Genomic DNA, 19,072 nt, shown 5'->3' with positions numbered 1-19,072 from the left:
GGTGAGCCCAGATGTCCACGCCGTAGCTGTGACACTTGACATGCAAAAGGCTTTTGACTCGGTCTCGTGGAAGTATCTTTGGCGGATGCTTGACAAATGTAAATTCGGCCCCACCTTCTTCTCCTGGGTCAGGTTGCTCTACTCCAACCCTGTAGCCAGAGTTCGCACTGAAGACTGTTGCTCCCCTTCTTTCAAATAGCTAGGGGTATGAGGCAGGGCTGTCCCTTCTCCCCTTTAATCTTCGCTGTGGCGATAGAGCCATTCGCGGACATGCTTTGCCAATGTCATGCACACAGAGACCTGCGTACCGCTGGTTCCTCGTATATAGTTTCCCTCTATGCAGATGACGCCCTCCTCTTCATCCGTTCCCCTGACACTAATTTGGCCCCAATTCTGGAAGATATTGTCCTCTTTAGTCGAATCTCTGGGCTCAAATTGAATTGTTCTAAATCCACCCTGTTTCCGCTCACTGCCAGTACACTCCCCCCTCCCGATACCCTGGGATTCACACGGGCCCAATCTGTCTTTAATTATCTAGGCATAGTAGTGTCACGTCATGCTGAACAGGTCTTTGAAGAGAATTACCAAAAATACCTCGCAAACCTCACGGTAAAGATACTGGGCTGGAACAAACTTCCAATCTCATTAACGGGAAGAATAGGGATACTGAAGATGGTAGTACTGTCCCAACTCTTGTACAGATTTGCCAATGTTCAGCAGTGGCCTGGTGGCGGGTTCTTCCAAGCGTTGACTCGTACCCTTAATGAGGCGGGATATGAACTACTCCGGGACATTTTTGAACAGGGTAATTTCATAGAGTGGCCTGAACTCCCGCTGTCCCTGAGGCGGAGACCTTCTGTTTGGCTTCAATACTCATCCCTCTGGAAAATCCTTAAACACAAATACCCGAGCTTTCCGGCACTGCCACCTGATGAGTCTGCAATTACTGAACTATCCTCATCCTCCCCCATGAGGGGCAAAATATCCAGGCTGTATACCCTGGTGCACACCGGATCGCCCCCCGTACTCTCCAAATTAAAACATACTTGGGAGGTTGACCTCGGTCTGGAAATGACCGATGAACGGTGGGCCCATATGTGCGCACGCATCCATGGGGTTTCCTTCAACTCCCGATTCAAACTGATCCAATTCAAGCTACTCCACAGGTACTATTACACCCAGACCAGGCTGCACCGTATCTTGAACAACTTCTCCCCGAGGTGCCCCAGATGCGGTTGCGACGACACTGGTTATATCCACATGATGTGGTCCTGTCCCCGCCTCACTCAATTCTGGAGCGCAGTATGCTCTACCATGTCAGCTATCCTCGAACACCCCATCACCCCATCCCCAATGAGGTGTCTTTTCCATGACTTCCCAGAGCTCCACCGGGATTCCAGGAAACTGGCTGGCCTCTGTATGCTACTTGCAGTCCGTTCTATCCTACTCTGCTAGCTCCAGCCTACCACTCCTACTCATGCACAGTGGCTCAGAGCGGTCACATGGGCTTCCGACACCGAGGTACAACAGCCCGCCCATTCCAGACCTAGAGATATTTGGTTAAAGTTTTGCTAATTTATGTCTCGCTCCATTGCCGATTCGGACCCTGCATCCCCAGCCCTCTCCTCTCGCTTCTCCCCGTCTAGTTCCTGAATTGTCTTCCACTTAGCCCTGCATCCACCTTGTATGTATCCCCCATGTGTATAAACTGATTTTTGTACTCACTCTATACATCTGTAATGCCTACTGTGCTTTGATTGTGCGTGCCCTGTGTGTTGCTCACCTGTACGTGTGCTGCCAAGCTGAATAAATAAAAGTTTTAAAAAAAAACTATCGTACTCAGCTTGGCGCCAGTTCAGATAGTGCAAGAGCTAGGACACAGATATGAAGGAATGGGAGACAGACTGGCGACTACCGTGCTAGGCCTGATGACATTTCTGGTACAGCCAGAATTTTACAAGAGGTGAGGGAGAGGGAGGAGAAAGGAGGGAGAGGATCATCATACTAGGCCTGACGACATTTCAGATAGTGCTGGGGGCAAGGGGGAAAACAAGTATGGGAGGAAGGGAGGACACAAACATTGCTGCTATCATACTAGGTCACAGGGATAATTCGGATAGAGTAAGTGCATAGAAAAGTAAGGGAGGGCAGGAGAAGAGAGGGAGAAGGGAGAGGAGGAGAGAACAGAATAGACAGCGAAAAGGGCAGAGAAGCAGAGGAGAGAGTGAATACAGTTGCAGAGGTCAGTGAAACACAATGTTGCAGGGAACAGAGAATATAGGCAAGGAATCAAGGAGACGAAGGGCACAGCATGATTCAGGGCCACCCAGAGTATGAAATCCCGGGGAGGCCCAGCATGAGAGTTGAGAAGGTGAAGCACCAAAGTCAAAGTGCCCATGAAGTCAAATACAAGCGATGGCAACAAGTTGATGATGGGGAAACCATAGTGAATCAAGACATCTCCTGCAGTGAAAGAGGTGTAAGGGGGGGGAGGGGTTGAACAACAAGAGGTGGACAAGGGAGGGGGAGAGGGGCAAAGGAGACAACAAAGGGGGACCAGGGAGGGGAAAGGTCCTGGAGAGTCTGCCCGCTATTACTCGGTGGGGCCGACCACAATGCCGCTGATCGAATTGAATGGTAATAGAATAACAGACCATTATTAGAATGTCAAATAAAAGTGAAAGTAAAATATCTATTTGGCAATACTATTATAACATGCAAAATAGTCACAGCCATCTACACCATGAAAAAATGCTGCACACTGATTGGGGCGAGGATGGTTGAACACCCTTGCGATATCCTTAAGATAAAGTTATTGCAGATATAAAAACAAAGATTTAAAGTCAAATCTGGGCCACCCAAACAACACGGAAACTGGCCTGTCCGTTCTTCCCATTTGCCTCCCAAAATGAAAACCACAGACCCAGCTTTGAGGGCCCATCTCTGTCCCCTCCCCCACGCTAGTGTACTTGTGCTGTTGAAGCGTGTGCTCAACCCAGCTGCTAAAGTCCAAAATGTTGCTACCACCAGTTTTGACAAGAACTTCCTCGTTTGCTACCGAGGTTCTCCAGACGGTTTCTCTCACATGACTTCCTCCACAGTGCTACTCAAAGATGCTTGCTCTCTTTACACTGCACACCGACAAATTACTTCTCACCCCTCTTCACCAACTTCTTTTCAACACCATTGGAGGATTATGGAAGCCATGCTTGCAGGTTCCCCAATGGATCCTCTCCACTGTTACACTTTTGGTGACATTGTCAACAAACTGGACATGATATCCTTGGTAATCTGTCAGCAACACCTGGGGCACTTGAATCATTGGCGTTGTTCTACCCTGGCACGTTCAAGCGAACACAGACATCCCCATTTCACATTTCAATCTTCTCCCGCCACCAGACAGTTCAGGTTATGTTCGAATACCACTGCTCACACATTTTAAGAAATCCATAAATGGGAGCAATGGGCTTCCCACGTTTCGATCATATTGTGGTTCTGCCAGAAACCTTGCCGTTCGATGTACAGAAGCAAGTGTCTGGCATGACTTCACCCAGAAGAGGGCAGAGCATGATAGTCCTCGGTGTAGAGAAGCATTGCCCTTGCATTTACAGAAGGTGCCTGACAGGACTACACAGGACATGACTCCTCTGGCACTCTGTAGCAGTAAGAAAAAAGTGGCACTGTCTTATTAAACCTTATGTAGCACAGGGATTTAAGGCACCAGACTATGAATTGTACCAGATGGCAGGGCAGGTACACAAACGTCCTATTGCTTCTGGCCCCCACAACCCCTCTCTCATGTGAACATGGATCACTCTTTGCTTATTGCCAACAAATACATGATTCCTGTAAGTCTGATCCACTCAAAACCACATTACTAGCATGGCAGAAAATATATCGGGTAACAAGATCACATGTGCCCTATAATAAAATGTTGCTGTATTTATGTATTGTGTATTTGTAAGGCGCTTATACGTCAAGTAAATTCTGTTTCAAAGCGCCCAATTGTGTTGTAGAGATTGCCTAGTATCCAACCTACCATGAATGGAGCTACACAAACCAGCTGGCGGGGCGCAGAACTCACACTTGGAATATGTATGTAAATGGGGTATTCATCCGACTGCATGCTGCAGCGTCCAACTGCGCTCCGACAACACTCTTTAGGATACATTACTATAGAATAAGAATGTAATTTAGAGGGAAGTTGCCCATGTTTCCAAATGAACCCGCAGAGGACTCCATCCTTACATAAATTGGTACCTCCCAGTGTTAACCAGCGAGTAGAAGCTACACTGTATAACCTAGTACAGACAGCTGTGCCTGTAAATTAAGTAATCTCTGTGAGAAATGGGCAATTGACCTGGGAATAGATATTTCCGAGGCAGAATGGGGCGATATGCGTAGTCTGACATGCAGTGTCTCCCTTAATTCAAGATTTCATACCCTTACATTTAAAAAGGTGTTACATAGGCTACATTATGCACCAGCCAAAATGAAACACATTAGTGGAAATAACAGTGGACTGTCTCTTAGGTATAATGCTTAACTTAACTGGCCAACCACATCCACATGCCTGTTTACTGCCTGGCGCTGCCCTCCTTTTGGATGGGGATTTGTAATACACTCTGTATCCTACTGTGCAATTCTGCTTCTTTGCTGTGTCAAATGACCTACATTTGCTTCAGCATAGATTTGTAAACCTCTTAACAAAGCATTGCATACTAAACTTGTAAAATACCTCCTATGGTTGACATGTGGCTGACTGACATTACTTGGGCAAACGACAATGAGGAACTGTATATTGCCATGATGCCACAAACATCCTAGGATATATGGCATACTACAGACTACCTGCTGAAAAGATCTTCTAACATTAGACCTAAGGGTCACCTCGCGGTCAGCACTTCTGTTCTGGTTCTGGTTCTTCAATCCAAGCTATTTATATGCTCCATGATAACACGGGGAACAGGTTCTGCTGGCAGGTGCCACGCTGCATTCGATTGTACTAATGTACGTGCTATTGGTAATGTACCACCTGCGCTATATAAGATCTATGAAAACCAAAGTAGTGTCCGAAAGGTATGACACTCCCGTCTCCTGCACACCTTTGAGCGGTGACACCGCCAATATTAAATGGATGATAATACTTGGTATGTACATCATTTGATCAAAGATATATACACACACAAACTCACGAGAATTTTCATTTGTTCAGTTGTTCTTTATACTTTAACAATGAGGAGCACAATGCGTTTTGGGATACAATATTCCCATCGTCAGGTGCAGTTAAACCAATCTGTAAAATAATAAATGATATCAAATTCATGATAGATACTCCAGAACTGCTAGTACCATAAATTAAATGCAAAAATAAACCAAACATTCTAGACACAAGGGTCTTGAGCGCATAGAGCAGAACCTCTAAGATTATTAGAAGACATTCAAATAAGTTAATCATGCGTCAAACAAGTTAAGACCCAAATAGCTAAATGCCTATGGCATAATTTATATCGGTGACCAAATCAAGTCGTGAGTAGAGAGAAATAAGTGCAAGTAATCCCTTCACGAAATCCAAAAATAGTGGCATGCTGCTTTAGTATAAGGTAGGGTAACGACCAATCCACCACCCATAAGTGAGTAAAGAGATGAAAGCAAAAGCGTGTAAAAAGTACCGGATAGGTATATTAAAGAAACACCAGTAGAACGCAACAAAGGTGTAATGCTGGTGCTGCAGAATTCAGGACCTGCGGGAATAGAAAATCATATTGTAGCAATGTGTAATAAGTAATGGAGAAAAGCAAGGCCTGTGAAACACTGACACGATTACATTTCAGTAAAAAAGGTGTCATTATCCTATTGGTGTTCAAATATCACATTTAGAATCTTCAGGTGAAAGCACATTCGTATAGTCAGTAGCTTCGATGTCTAGAATAAGTGCAGCCTCTGAGGTAATGGTGCGCGGTCAGGGGCTCTAAGGCAAGGTAATCAGCGATCCATTAGATACCTAGTGTAAACCAGGTAAAAAATAAACTGAATTCAATGTGTAGTGTTAGCACACTGTTGCTTTCCTGTACACAGAATGCGAAGATCTGCCGTAACCGATGACGCGAAACGGTCGCTATTGGATCAGTCGTTTATGGAGTATCCATGACTACATGGTGACAAAATAAAAGACGGACAGACGGTGTAGAGAGCGGAGCAAGAGCACGTATAAAAAGAGGACTAGCAAGAAATGGATTCAACCGGTATAACAAAACCTGTGAGACCAGAGAAATGGAAAGGATGCTCGATGCTGGAAATGAATAGATTTGATTAAAGATATGAATTAATCCAAATGTCATAATACATCTGTATGGAAAGAAAAGTTAACTCAATACAAGATTTAGGAAAGTAAAAGGAACTAAGCATATTGGTTAGCTGAAACAGCAAAAAATAATTAAGTATGCACAATTAACAACAAAATTGCCATATTGTTGTAAAGTTTGGACCAAATGTTAAGAAGTAATAGAATGGTTATAAATATAAAAGTCAATTCTTCCAATGTTATAGCAAGAGAACCGAACTAGATCACCCATAAACAGAACTGTGTAAATCTTGAAAAGAAAAAACTCAGGAGAGTGTATTGAAACATTACAACTTCAGTGTATGTTACATTCAAAAGAGAAAACAAAGGGGAGACAAGGGATGAGGAAACATTAGTTAGTTATCCATAAGGTTAAGATGTTAGATCAAAGTAATGGCTGTAGCAATTATGATAACAAAACATGAATTGAGTAATTCAGTAACTCAGGTGAACACAACTTCTTGTACAGCTAATAAATGAATACATAAAGGTGTACTTTGATATACAGTCCATGACAACTATTCCATTCTGAAAAAAACAGGGGGTCTGATCACAACAATATGCTAAAAATGTTAAACAGTGACTGATTAAGATCATAAAAAACAATGCAGTTTGAACTCTTCATTCATCCTTCTAGGATGTACCGTGACTAGCGAACAAATCCAGTGCATCTCTCTGAGCCAGTTTCTTGAGTTTAACACCACCTCTATATGGAGCATGGACTACTTCCAATATGATAAATCTGATTTGTGCCAGAATGTGCCTGAATTCCTTAAAATGTCTCGCCACTGGAGATTTCAGATTCTGGGTCCAGATGTTAGATTCATGATCAACCCATCTTTTGCAGGCTACTCTGTTGGTGTCCTATGCAAAGCCGGCCACTAGCGCATTTTATGGCATAGAAAACTCCAGTGCTACTGCAGGTCGCAGTCTCTAAGAGCATTTTTTTGTCCAGTGTGTGGATGTTAGATGGTGTTCCCTTTGATAACGTGACTGCAATTACTACACTGGACATGTACCTTTTTTACGTGAGATCAATTTTCTTTGTGAATCCTGGGGACATTTTCTGCTTTCACAAGTTTGTCTTTGAAGTTTCTACCTCTCCTGTATGCCATCATCGGGAGTTTGGGGAAAGGTTTTTGAAGTGTTGCATCGTGATGCAGATATTTCCAGTTTTTGGTAAGAATCCTCCCATACCCAAATTCATTGTTATTTTAGTCTCATACTTCTTAAACCTTTTTTCGAAAACCAGGTTTGCCATACTACTTATTGCACTGTGTCTGTATATGATCTATTATAAGGCATAACACTGCCAAGATATTACAATTGGGGTGCTGTGGAGCAGCTGGCGCACTGAGACAGGAGTCTTGAGCGCCGCCGGGGCCGGGAATATCCTGATGGAAATATCCTGCTAAATATCCTGCTAACACCATTTAATCCTACTGATTAAATCGATCGGTAAGCAGTGGCGAGTTGTCCCTGCTACTGGTCAAAATTTGAGCCTGAAAAACCCAGTCTAACGTGTCTGGAGTCGACACGGGCTGCAGATGCTATTTTTTGGAGACTGGGGCTTGGCAGGCATGACATCCGGAAGGTGTCAGAGGGGTGCCATACGGAAGGAGGGGCACCAACAGCATCGGGGCTCCTCAACCAGGCGGAATATTTGGGCAAGTCAACTCCCAGCCAACAGCGAGTTGAGCTGCGGCGGGGCTGGTAGACGTGCCCCGGAATGCTTACTGACCTGGTGTGAGCTGCGGGTGGGAGGGATTAGGGATGTTGGATCAGCCCAGCGTATACTCCTAGCTGCTCCTGCGTCGGCAAGGGGAGAACTAGAGCTGCTGCACAGAGGTTCAGGAGAAACCTGCAGCACAGCCTGGGCAGGTGAGGAGCACCGGGGAAGGCACGGAGGACACATGCAGCAGGCTGCCAAGTGACAGCGGGAGCGTTGCCCCTTGCACAGGAGCCAAGCATCATCTGGAGACACCCATCTACCCTTGAACCAGGGTGGTGTACCTGCCACACAACTGAACTCACCCTGAGCAGTCAGTCACGGTCTCCCAGTGCCTCTGAGGGAGGCCCCCCATGTAGGCATCATACAAATCCTAGCAGGGTACTCTGACAGTGGGGATGAGGGGGTTGCAGCGGTCTTATGTGCTGGATGAGGTATGGACGTGCTGTAATCCCAGTCCTACATAGCGTGGAGGACAGTGCGGAGGCTACAGAGTGGCACGGAGGCAGGAGGCGAAGAGACCTGGCCCAAGCAAAGCCCTCTACCACAGAAAGCCTAGTGGCCTGAGAGAGTGCACGTACAATGGAGTGAGAGCGGAGAAGAGGCGCAGCTGGGAGTGACCAGTGGGAGGCAAGGACCATGTGAGGGGGAAGCCTCCAGAGTCAGTCAGAAGTGGGGAGCTGCCCCCAGGGTGTGTGCGCGAGTGGTACGAACCAGAGTTGCGGAAACTGTACAGTTAGGGAGCGTGGCTTCATAAATACAAAGGCTATCAGGCTTTGAAGGCCGACCACAAACCAACAGTAAGGCTTACCCGGTGAAGGGGGTCCCTGGACATAAAATGTTAGGTGCATGTGGGGAACGACGCACAGAAGCGCCATCAGGGACACAACCCACTTAAGCAGCACCATAAGCAGGCTTGCAGAGGAAGCAGTTGGCAGCAAAAGCTAATCAGTTGTGAATGGCACACACACAAGGAATGGCTACGATGCACAAACTGATGGCGACCTGCGTGGGGGCAACAGAGGGTGGCCTCCAGATGTCACTCAGCGATACGAGTCCCATTGGGGACTCCAGGTCCTCAGTGGAAGGGAAAATAGATTGCCTTTCATCGGAGGTGTTCTTTTGCGGCAAGATTTACTTAAACTGTCTTTAAGAATGGGTGAAGCGGAGCAGTACATTTCAGATTCGGAGGGCGCACTCAACCTTCATATTCTTGGACTACCAGAGAACGAGGAGGGGGTCAGCATGGAACCTTTCCTGAAGCAATGGCTGACGGACCTGGTGGCACCGAACACATTTCTTCTCCATAGAAAGGGCCCACCGGATTCTGATGGGTTGCCTGTTCCTGGGGCACCTCCACGCACAACAATTGCCCAACTCTTATACTACAGAGACAAGACCCATGGCAAAGGCTACGGGCCGGATTACATACAACAGGAACCGGATTGGGTTCTTTCCGGATTACACAAGGGAAGTGCAACGAACCTGCCCATTCTTCCACTCTGTAAAGAAGAAACTGATATCCCAAGGCATTAAATATGACCTCTTTTCCCCCTACAATGCTTAAAGTGTACCACAAGGGGACAGTCCATCTTTTTCATACGCCAAAGGAAATGTGGCACTGGAAGAAAATACACATTCTGTCCGCATCGGTGCCCATATGACCCAAGGAACAGTCAGAACCACAAAGTGATTGAGCGTCCTCTCCAGCATTGTTTGGTACGCAGGGCTCCAAGAACCGACATGCAATGGGTGAAGAAGACAAGTGGTCAATCCTTCCCCCGTTGGTATGTCGGACATCACACCAGCAGCAGGTTTCTAGTAACTGAAGCCACTATGGAGGGTGAACCCTGGGGGAATGATGCGCTGGTTGCTCTCCCGGGGGCCCAGATCATGGTTGATGGAGCTGGCGCTCTTGAACAAAATCCAAAGAGCTCTCAAACAATCAGGCAGATACCTGGATCCTTGGGGGAGATTTCAACAATGTGATGGATTTGCTCCAGAATCGGACTCACCCCAGGGGCAGGGACACTAGCACACGCACGAAATTACACACATTATCAATTGCATTGGGGCTAGTGGACACTTGGAGGGCTCTGCATCCATCACACCGTGGCTTCTACTTTCTTTTGGGGGTACACCATTCCATGTCCAGACTTGACTATTTTATCCTGCATGGTGATCTGCATTAGCTCATGTGCTCATTCATTTTTACTGCTGCTAACACGCCAGTTCCGAAGAATTGGATCGGAAGCGGCCTCTGAGACCTTACGGGACTGTGAGGTGCGGCTTGATCCTTTCTTTTGTCTCGTTCCCTACGCAAAGGCACGTCTAGAGGTGCCCTCTAACCTCGCTCTTCGGCCGGTGAGAGAAGTCCGCACTGCGCGCGTCGAGTGTTTCTCTAATGTGCTTCTAGCTGTGCCTTCCGGGCTGTGGGGGCTGGAAGCCCGAGTGACACGCGAAGCCGGCTTGCGGGGGAGCCCGGAAGGGCTTTGAAGCTTGGCCCGTAGGCTGCGGAGCCGTGCCAGTGCCAGTTTCGGAATCTCCGAACTGAGCGGAGCTACGGTGCAACTGATTAAGGGTAAGCCTAACGTTTGCCCTGCTGAACGAGGCAAATTGGAAATATGCTATAGGGAGCGAACAGAACATACAACATTTTGCCAATGTTGTGAGAACCTATTTTCTCCTTATTATTGTTGGATGTTATCACACGCAGCACTTCAGCGATTACCGGCACCTACGTTTAGAGGTTACTGTGACTGGAATTACTGAGCACTGTTATATTTTTTTCTGCTTACTCTATTTTAACTTTGCTACAGCACTGCGAACTTTGAAAGCTCTTGCTGCCTCGTCTTTGTTTTTAACTGTAATCAGGAGACTGCAGAGGTGATACCACCTTCTTTGATCCTGGTTACCTCTAATACTTTACCTTTCAAAAATGGCAAAATCCAAAACCACTAAAACCTGTTACAATTTAAGGAAGGGTAATATTACAAAGGAAAACCCTGTGCCTGCTGTTAAAGACTCCAAACTTGCTTAGGAGGGGGAGCAATCTGATAAAGGGACCATACCTGCACTTTTAAAAAAAAATCCACTTAAAACAAATATACCTACTACTGAACCTCTAGGAGACTCAAGCGATCCTAATCCCAATGGGACTCAGATAATGGAGTTCTCTAACTATGAGGATATTGATAATAACTCCTTGCGGAACTTGTGCCTGTCTATCCAAAAATCAATGACCCCTCATCCGGAAGGTGATGGCACAGCTAATAATGGTGGTAAGCTAGTCGAAGCTCAGGTACTATGTCCTGTTGATGCTTTGGCAGCATCACTTACTACCTCCCAAGATCGGAAATTAACTGGAGGCACAATTTCCCCTCAAATTGGAGATCTATCGCTACCTTATTATTATTATTATTACCTCCCTCTAACACCCAACCATCTGTCTCAGGAAGGGACCGTTTATCAGCTTCACCTAATTTGTATATTGACTTAGAGGGGTCAGCCATGGCAGACGAAATCAGAGGAAAAAATACTACTGATACCCAGGCAGCTTCAATTGCTGAACTTCAAGCTTCGATGGGCACTATGCAATTTGCATTAAAAATATTACTCAAACTGTTAACACGGTCTTGCATCTTGGTCTCCCAGACCCTAGAATTGTACAAGACATCCCACACCCGGAATCTGCAGGCCCCGAAGAAAACTCTATAACTGAGGCTCTCTCCATCAGCCATGAAGTTGAAGCTATTGAGAAAGAGGATGTCCCAGTGTCTAGGAAGCAACGAAGACTGACCAAACGGTTAGAGAACAAAAAAGCTTCTGCGATTACAGCCTCCCCCACTTCCAGCAACTGCATTATGACCAATGAAATCCAGAAAAGCACAAAAAAGAGCACATAGAGCAAAGCAGCGTCGGAACACACAAGCAGGTACACTAAGTGTTAGGAAAGATTTCGTAATTGTAGGGAATTTTCCTTCCGTGTGGCAACCCCTAAACTTTTTGCTATTGTTTTTAACCTTGTTGTTGACTTTGCCAGAGAAGTACAGCCTTCTGCCGCACTTCTCTGGGCTTTCGCTCCTTTCTTACGGGGAAACTGACATGCCCTTAAGACAGTCAGTACCGGGGAACGTGGTTTCCCGTAGTTTCTTTTATCGTGTCGCAGCTTTAGTGCAACACGACACAAGAGGGCACTGTAAGCTAAGTTACAGCTCTCTTGGGTCTCTAGCCTTCTACAGGCCCTAGATACTCTTTTAGGATGGTATTTGATCGGTGCAAGTCATTCAGGGACTCGAATGGTGGCAGCGATCGTTTTGTTTATTTTGAGCTCCTTTTGGCGTTCTGAGCACGTTTTTGCACTGAACCCAAAATGGTGGCCTGGCTCCCAAAATGGCCAGGCCGCGAGGCTCCTTTGTCTTGTCCATTGACCGTCTTGCTCCCGCCACCTTCCCCAGGTCCGGCGACCCGGGGCCTTCCTTATTTGGGCATGTACTTTCCCGCGAAACGTGGTTGCTTTCGCGGGCTTCTACATGTCGTTTGTGTGCCTCCAGGGTGTGGGCTGGGATGTCTGGTCCCAATACACATCCTGGGTGCCAGAGAGTCTAGGGTGGTGTGAATGCCTGGGACCACTGTGGTCCGTGATTGGTCCACGTATGGTATGTGTTTTGATGAGCGGATCTCCCATTGGCTCCCCTCCGTTTTGGCGCGAAGGGAACCGTGGATAAGAGGGAGCTGGAAACACCACTGCCATGTCGATCTCCTGAGTTCTCACGAACGAAGGAATACAGGAGCCAAGTATCCTGCAACCAAGAGGCTGGACCGAGGAATCGCTGGTGACCCGCTGAAGGAATCCTCCTTTGCACTGCTGTCGTCCTGTGAAACCCTTTCCTCCTTGGATCGAACCAGAAGGCCTGTACTGGTGCTTCGACCTTTGGAATAGCAGGAACAGCTATTCCCGGCGACTTCATCATCTCCTGCCAAGTAAGCCTTCGGAAGTGTCTCTGGGCCATCCAGTTGACTGACCAGCTTACAAGGGAGTCCTGCTCTGTAACTGCCGCCAGGTTGTGTTGTATTTCGAGTCCTTGTCACTCTCCCACGCTTCGTACACTTGGCGTTCCCAAGTCTGAAGGGAGGAGTGTACATTTGGCTTGAATACACACGGCCGCTCCGTTGTCCTGCTGCGGCAACAAAACTGTGCTGGTTTCGTCGATTGGGACGTCTTTTTGCTCTACACGACTACGAGGCGTTCCCTGCTCTTCTGAACCTGCCAGCTGCTGAAACTAACGTGGAGAAGCCTGGGTCTGCTTGCTTCGGGGACCGGTGAGTAGTTTAGCTAGGATCTGGTCGCCCTCCTGCAGTATCCCATTGCTTTTCCCTGCTGTGTAAAAACAGCACCCTTTTGGCCGTACTCGCGCTCTGCTTCTGCCCGCTGTGGAGGCTGCGCTTGAGTTGCGGAACCTGTTCTCCTTCTGCTGTGCACTAACCCGAACTGCCTGACTTCCTCCGAAGAGCTTCCCCTTTTGCCCGTTGGCACCGGCGTGGCAGGTACTTTGAGCACAAGGCTCCACTCTTCGCAGGGCTCGGACTTCCATCTAGTTAGGTGCCTCTAAAGGCGAACTGAGTCAAAAGCGTTATCGCACTGCCTGTTTTCCTTTCCTTTCAGGGGGACTACATATTTCGTGCTTTAAACGCTTGCGACTGTGTATTTGTATATATATTGTGTTGTTATGGTATGTGTTGGTTTAATATTGTGATATTGTGATTTTCTCGCTACGGTCGTTGTTTTAAAGGCCTTAAAATAAATGTGTTTATATTTTTGATATAACAACTGTTTGGAGTAGTTTGTAAGCGCTCTTGCTTTGTGTGCTCATTGCGGGCTTTCAGTCACCCTCACCCCTCTTGAGACCTAGTCTTGACCGCCGCGATCGCTACCTTGATTGGTCTGGCTTGTCCAGAGGTTACCCTGTTCCAAGTAATTAGGTTGGCCTTCTGAACTTCTGCGCCACCAGGACAGAGTTCAGAAATCCGTCTTAACACTAACGAGTTGGATTCTTCCTGATAAACCTAATGATTTTTCGTATGTTAGCAGTAACGATCAAGATCCTGGATCTCCAACTTACTCAGAGAAAGAAGCAAATATTTATTCCACTCCCCAAAGGAAAGACAAACATACACCAAAGTCTACATCAGCCTTGAAACAAAAGGATAAATTAAATAGCCCTAAATTGAAAATATGCATTATAAAAAATTTGAATCAAAAGACTGCAGATAAATGGCTGACTAGATCGCAAGTATTGGCTAAATTACATTTAATTCCACAATTGCGAGTTATCCATTCTGAATGTGTCCAACCCCAACGTTACTGCACTACATTGTGAAGTCCAGGATACTATTGATTTGATCCGTGCTCATAAATCTAGTCTATCACAAGTGGGCCTACGGGTTGATGTAAATAAAGAAGATGAGGACCCATTGATCTCAAATGTAGATGAGCCTAGGAAGTTCAGCCAGATTTCGATACCTTATCTTCCTATAGGTAACAAAATACAACTAAGCGATATTCAGAACACCTTGAAATGGCTGGCAGACTCACTTCCCATGGTCCTACAGAAGCAATGAAATTGCTCCCTCTTGTCTTGGAACACTCGAGGTTTTACTCACCTTCTTACCCCCCAGGGCTCTCTTTCGCTCATCGATGCACAAGATTTCTTCTTACTCCAGGAAACATGGCTTATGACACCAATGTTTATGGATGGCTATACTATATACCATAGTCTAGCTAAGAAAGGTCCTAGGGGGCACCCCTATGGCAGATTATTAACTGAGTGAAGAACACCATTTCCAGTCTAAGGATAAGTACCAACTATGAGGATTACATCTGTGCAATCGAAGCAGTAGTAGGGATGGATGCCTCATCAGTAAAAGTACCCATTATCAATGTTTATAACCCCCGTGGTGCTAAACATCGAGAATTGATCCAAGAAGCACTGCATGATTTAATCAGTAAATGGAGAAGGGCCACGGGCTCTAATTTTGTTATTTGTACCAGTGATTTCAATTGTCATATTACTTGGGATGGGGGAACTGTAAACAATAATCGCTTATAACAATGCAGCAGAATGGAGGCTGTCAAAGAGGACGCTGAGGGCGAATACTGGCGATTATTTTTCAAATGCTGGGACTTAGAAATTATGAACGGTCGAACGCATAGTGATAGACCAGGAAAGAGTACCTGGCACCAGGGACTGCATCAGAGTACAATTGACTATATTTTCACCAGTGCCGAAGTGGCTTCTATGATCATTGATATGGCCGTTACTCAGAGCCCTTGGAGTGATCATAACCCACTCATTTTGACTTTCGATGCTTTATCCTCTATTCCTGAGAATGTCTACACTGGTGATCTAACTGTAAATTGTCCTGCTAACCGAATTATTTGGTTCGACAATAATATACTTAAGGCCCGCAGGGTAACGGGCCAGTGGATATTGAATCAAAATTAGGTTCTATGTCAGCCGAAGAAATCGAAAATTGGATAGTTAACTTTTCGGGCAAGCATGCTACGAGTAGACGCCCTCTGGCATTGAAGGATAAGCCCTCCCACTCCCCTTATGATAAGATAATTTGCAATGCGAAACGAAAACTTAGGGGAGATATACGGAAATTTAGGACTACTAATTATTCTCTGAATATTATTGCCCTAAATATTAGAAAATTTAAAAATAAATACCACACTTGGTTGAAACACTATAATAAATATCTTAAATTGGGCAATTGGTGTAAACAGTGAGTGTACTTTGTTCCAGAAACTCCCGTAATATTTGGGCTATACCGTAGAGCCCCTATGCTGAACCCAATAGGTGGGCATGAATGGGTTACTTTCCTGGAAAATCGCAACAATAGCGATGTTGGATTTGTAGAGCCACCTGGCCACATCTCCCTTACACGCTCTCCCTTCACAGTTACCACTGATGATCTACTAAGCAATATTAAGAATTTAAAAGCGTCCCGAGCATCGGGCCCGAATGGGCTTTCTAATGCAGTCATAAAGAGTAACCCTTCATTTTGGGCGAACCTAATGAAGATTCTGTTTGAAAAAGTGATAGCAGACGGTAAAATTCCGATTACATGGCAAAGGGCCATTCTGATACCAGTTTTTAAAAAGGGTAACAGACTGGACCCTTCTAATTACCTTCTCCCATCAATGCTCGACAGCACTGGAAAATTGTTCGCCTCGTTTTTACTAAAAAATCTGCAGGCATGGGTAGAAAAAAATGGGGATTTTAGACCACTTTCAGAGTGGCTTTAGACCAGGCTACTCAACGGCTCATAACTTGCTAGTTATGGATTCTCTTCAGAATCAAGCACTGCTCCCCAATAATCCTCCTCTTTATGCCCTTTACGTCGATTTTAGGGCAGCTTTCGACACTGTTAATAGAGCCTTACTGTGGCGCAAGCTCAAAAGTTGGTCCTGCCCCCCTTCTCTTATCTATTATCTGGAACTACTCCATACAAATACCACCGTACAGTTACGACTTGACACCACGGGTAATTTAACACCTCCAGTGATACAGCGTAGGGGTGTTAAACAAGGCTGCGTCACTGCACCCCTGCTGTACAATCTCTTTGTCTCAGACATACCCGAATATTTACGGGGTGTATGGAATTGCCCCCCGAAAGTTGGTAAGACCCGGTGTATGATCTTGGCATATGCCGACGATGTCGTGATATTTGATCACACATTTAGTGGCCTTCAGAGGTCAGCTGTCAGGTTATGGCCGTATGCAGAGGCCAATGATCTGGCCATTAACCAGAACAAAACGGAAGTACTGTTGTTTACAGCTGGTAGAGTAGCATGTCCCTCTATGTGTGTAGGTATTCTTGAAATTAAATACACACACTCATATAAATACCTAGGAGTAGAGTTTGATAGTAGGGGGAATTATACACTCTGCATCCAGGCACGAAAGGTTAAAGCTGCCCAGTTTACAGCTTTGATATGTAGATTTACCCAGGAGCAGAGTGGTTATTCTATTTGGGGTGCAAGACAACTCTATGTGCAGTGCTTTATACCTATGGTCATATATGGTCTCGAAACATTGACCAACATGAACTTAGACTGGCTTCAGCTACTGGAGGGGAAATTTTGGAGACGAATACTAGGCCTCCCTCAATGTATTCCGATGGCAATATTGCGACTCGAGCTGGGGCTGCTATCCCTCAAATGGATAGTGCTGCGCAAGAGAGCCGAGTTATACATAAAGATCAAGAATAATCCTTCTAATCCCCTTTTGAAATGTGTTAATGAGGCCATGAGTAGTGGTAAGCAATCCAAACTGGAGAAAGATATGTTAATGCTTAGTGAGGTAAGCGGTTGGTCCCCTAACTGGGACCAAGATAACCAAACGATGTTCCACCATCTCCAGAAGTCTATCTCGCTGTGGGACTGGCAGGAGAATTATGGACATTTGGCTACATTAAGTAGCTATAGTTTTGTGACTTATGTCCTTTACACCTTTAAGAAGAGCCAACTGTATCTTAACCTCTGTCCTTCCCCTGCGTCAAGACGTTTTATTCTGTTGATGCGCATTAATTGCTTGCCCACTTTAGTAAATCGACCTTGGGATAATGTGTCTCGAGACTCTTTAAGAAACTGTAGAATATGTGGAACTGCAGCTAATCTTGAAACCGCTAGACATGTGTTAACTCATTGCCCATTAATGACCCATTGTTATTCTAAGCATCTTAGAATCTATGTACATAATACGGATTATATGAGATCTAATGAGTGCTGGCACTATTGTATTAACACTCTTAACCCAAAGCTCCATATTGCACTTTTTAACATTTGGAACATTGCAAGAAAACAAATGAGCAGCAGTGTTTAGTAGGAGTTATAATGTCTCTTTCTGAACCGACTGACCGGTTTTAGGTCCGGCTGGCTAAGCTGTGGTATTTTCTCTTGTCTTATGTATTTCTAGACAGGGCAATTTGCTGATGAATCTATTTTCTCTTTTTTACTCACTAATGTATTCATGAAGTGAGTATTATTGCACTAGAAAGTTTGATGATCTGATTATTTGACATCAAATTAATTGATGTTAGATATTAAGTAAGAAGTGTAATTAATATCTTGTATCAAGATTTGTTAAATGTGTAAAGTTTAAAAAAAATATTTTTAAACTGTATCACATTACAATAAATAAAATAAAATTAGATCATGTGTTCTTTACTAACTATGCCGATGACACGCAGCTCATTTTTTAACTCAAGGGAGAATACAGCATTGACAGCGCGAAAATATCAGAGGTTTATCGCATTATTGACATTTGGATGCAACGTCATTGGATGTGTCTTAATAATGCGAAAACCGAACTGATGATTTTTTGGACGCAACAGGCCAAATCCAAGTTAGGGACAGAACACCAGACCTTTACTATCAAACAGGCTAAAATCCCAGTGGTGCCCCACATAAAAACCCTAGGGATGGTTGTGGAAGCATCAGTAGGATCTGAGGCTCAGGTTTACTACCTGCAGAAATACCATGCCTACTACATGCGTCTCATGAGAGCCACAAGGCCATTTATTAATGAAGTGAATGCAGCAACTATAGCAAGAGCGGTCATTCTGTCACGCCTTGACTACACTAACGCCTTACTGATAGGAGCCACGTAGAGGGATATACAAAAGTGTCCGGTCATGGAAAATGACGCAGTTCGAGCTACCAAGAGAATCAAAAAAAGGGAGCATGTGACTAGCTACCAAGAGAATCAAAAAAAGGGAGCATGTGACTATGGGGAGAAGATCTCTTCACTTGCTAAGAGTGGAAGAGAGAGTACACTTTAAGGCGATGACCATAGTTCACAGATGTCTGTATGGAGAAGCCCTGAGATATTTTAAGAAGCAATATTCTTTGTATATGCCTCAAAGACACCTTAGATCAGAGGATAAGGCTTATCTGAATATTAATAGAGTTAAACGTGTGCAAGGGCAGGGGA

At 45.3% G+C, this 19,072-nt stretch overlaps 1 protein-coding gene across 2 annotated transcripts in view; it reads right to left on the bottom strand.

The window, feature by feature from the left end:
• The window catches only part of ACSL3 (acyl-CoA synthetase long chain family member 3), a 3,215,977-nt gene that overhangs the window by 3,052,310 nt on the left and 144,595 nt on the right, over positions 1-19,072 (bottom strand). The gene's annotated exons all lie outside the window — the stretch shown is intronic.

Source organism: Ambystoma mexicanum, chromosome 10 (genome assembly GCF_040938575.1).
Source record: "Ambystoma mexicanum isolate Mex_15411 chromosome 10, UKY_AmexF1_1, whole genome shotgun sequence".
NCBI classification, from domain to species: Eukaryota; Metazoa; Chordata; class Amphibia; order Caudata; family Ambystomatidae; genus Ambystoma; species Ambystoma mexicanum.
This window is presented reverse-complemented; position numbering and strand designations above follow the sequence as displayed.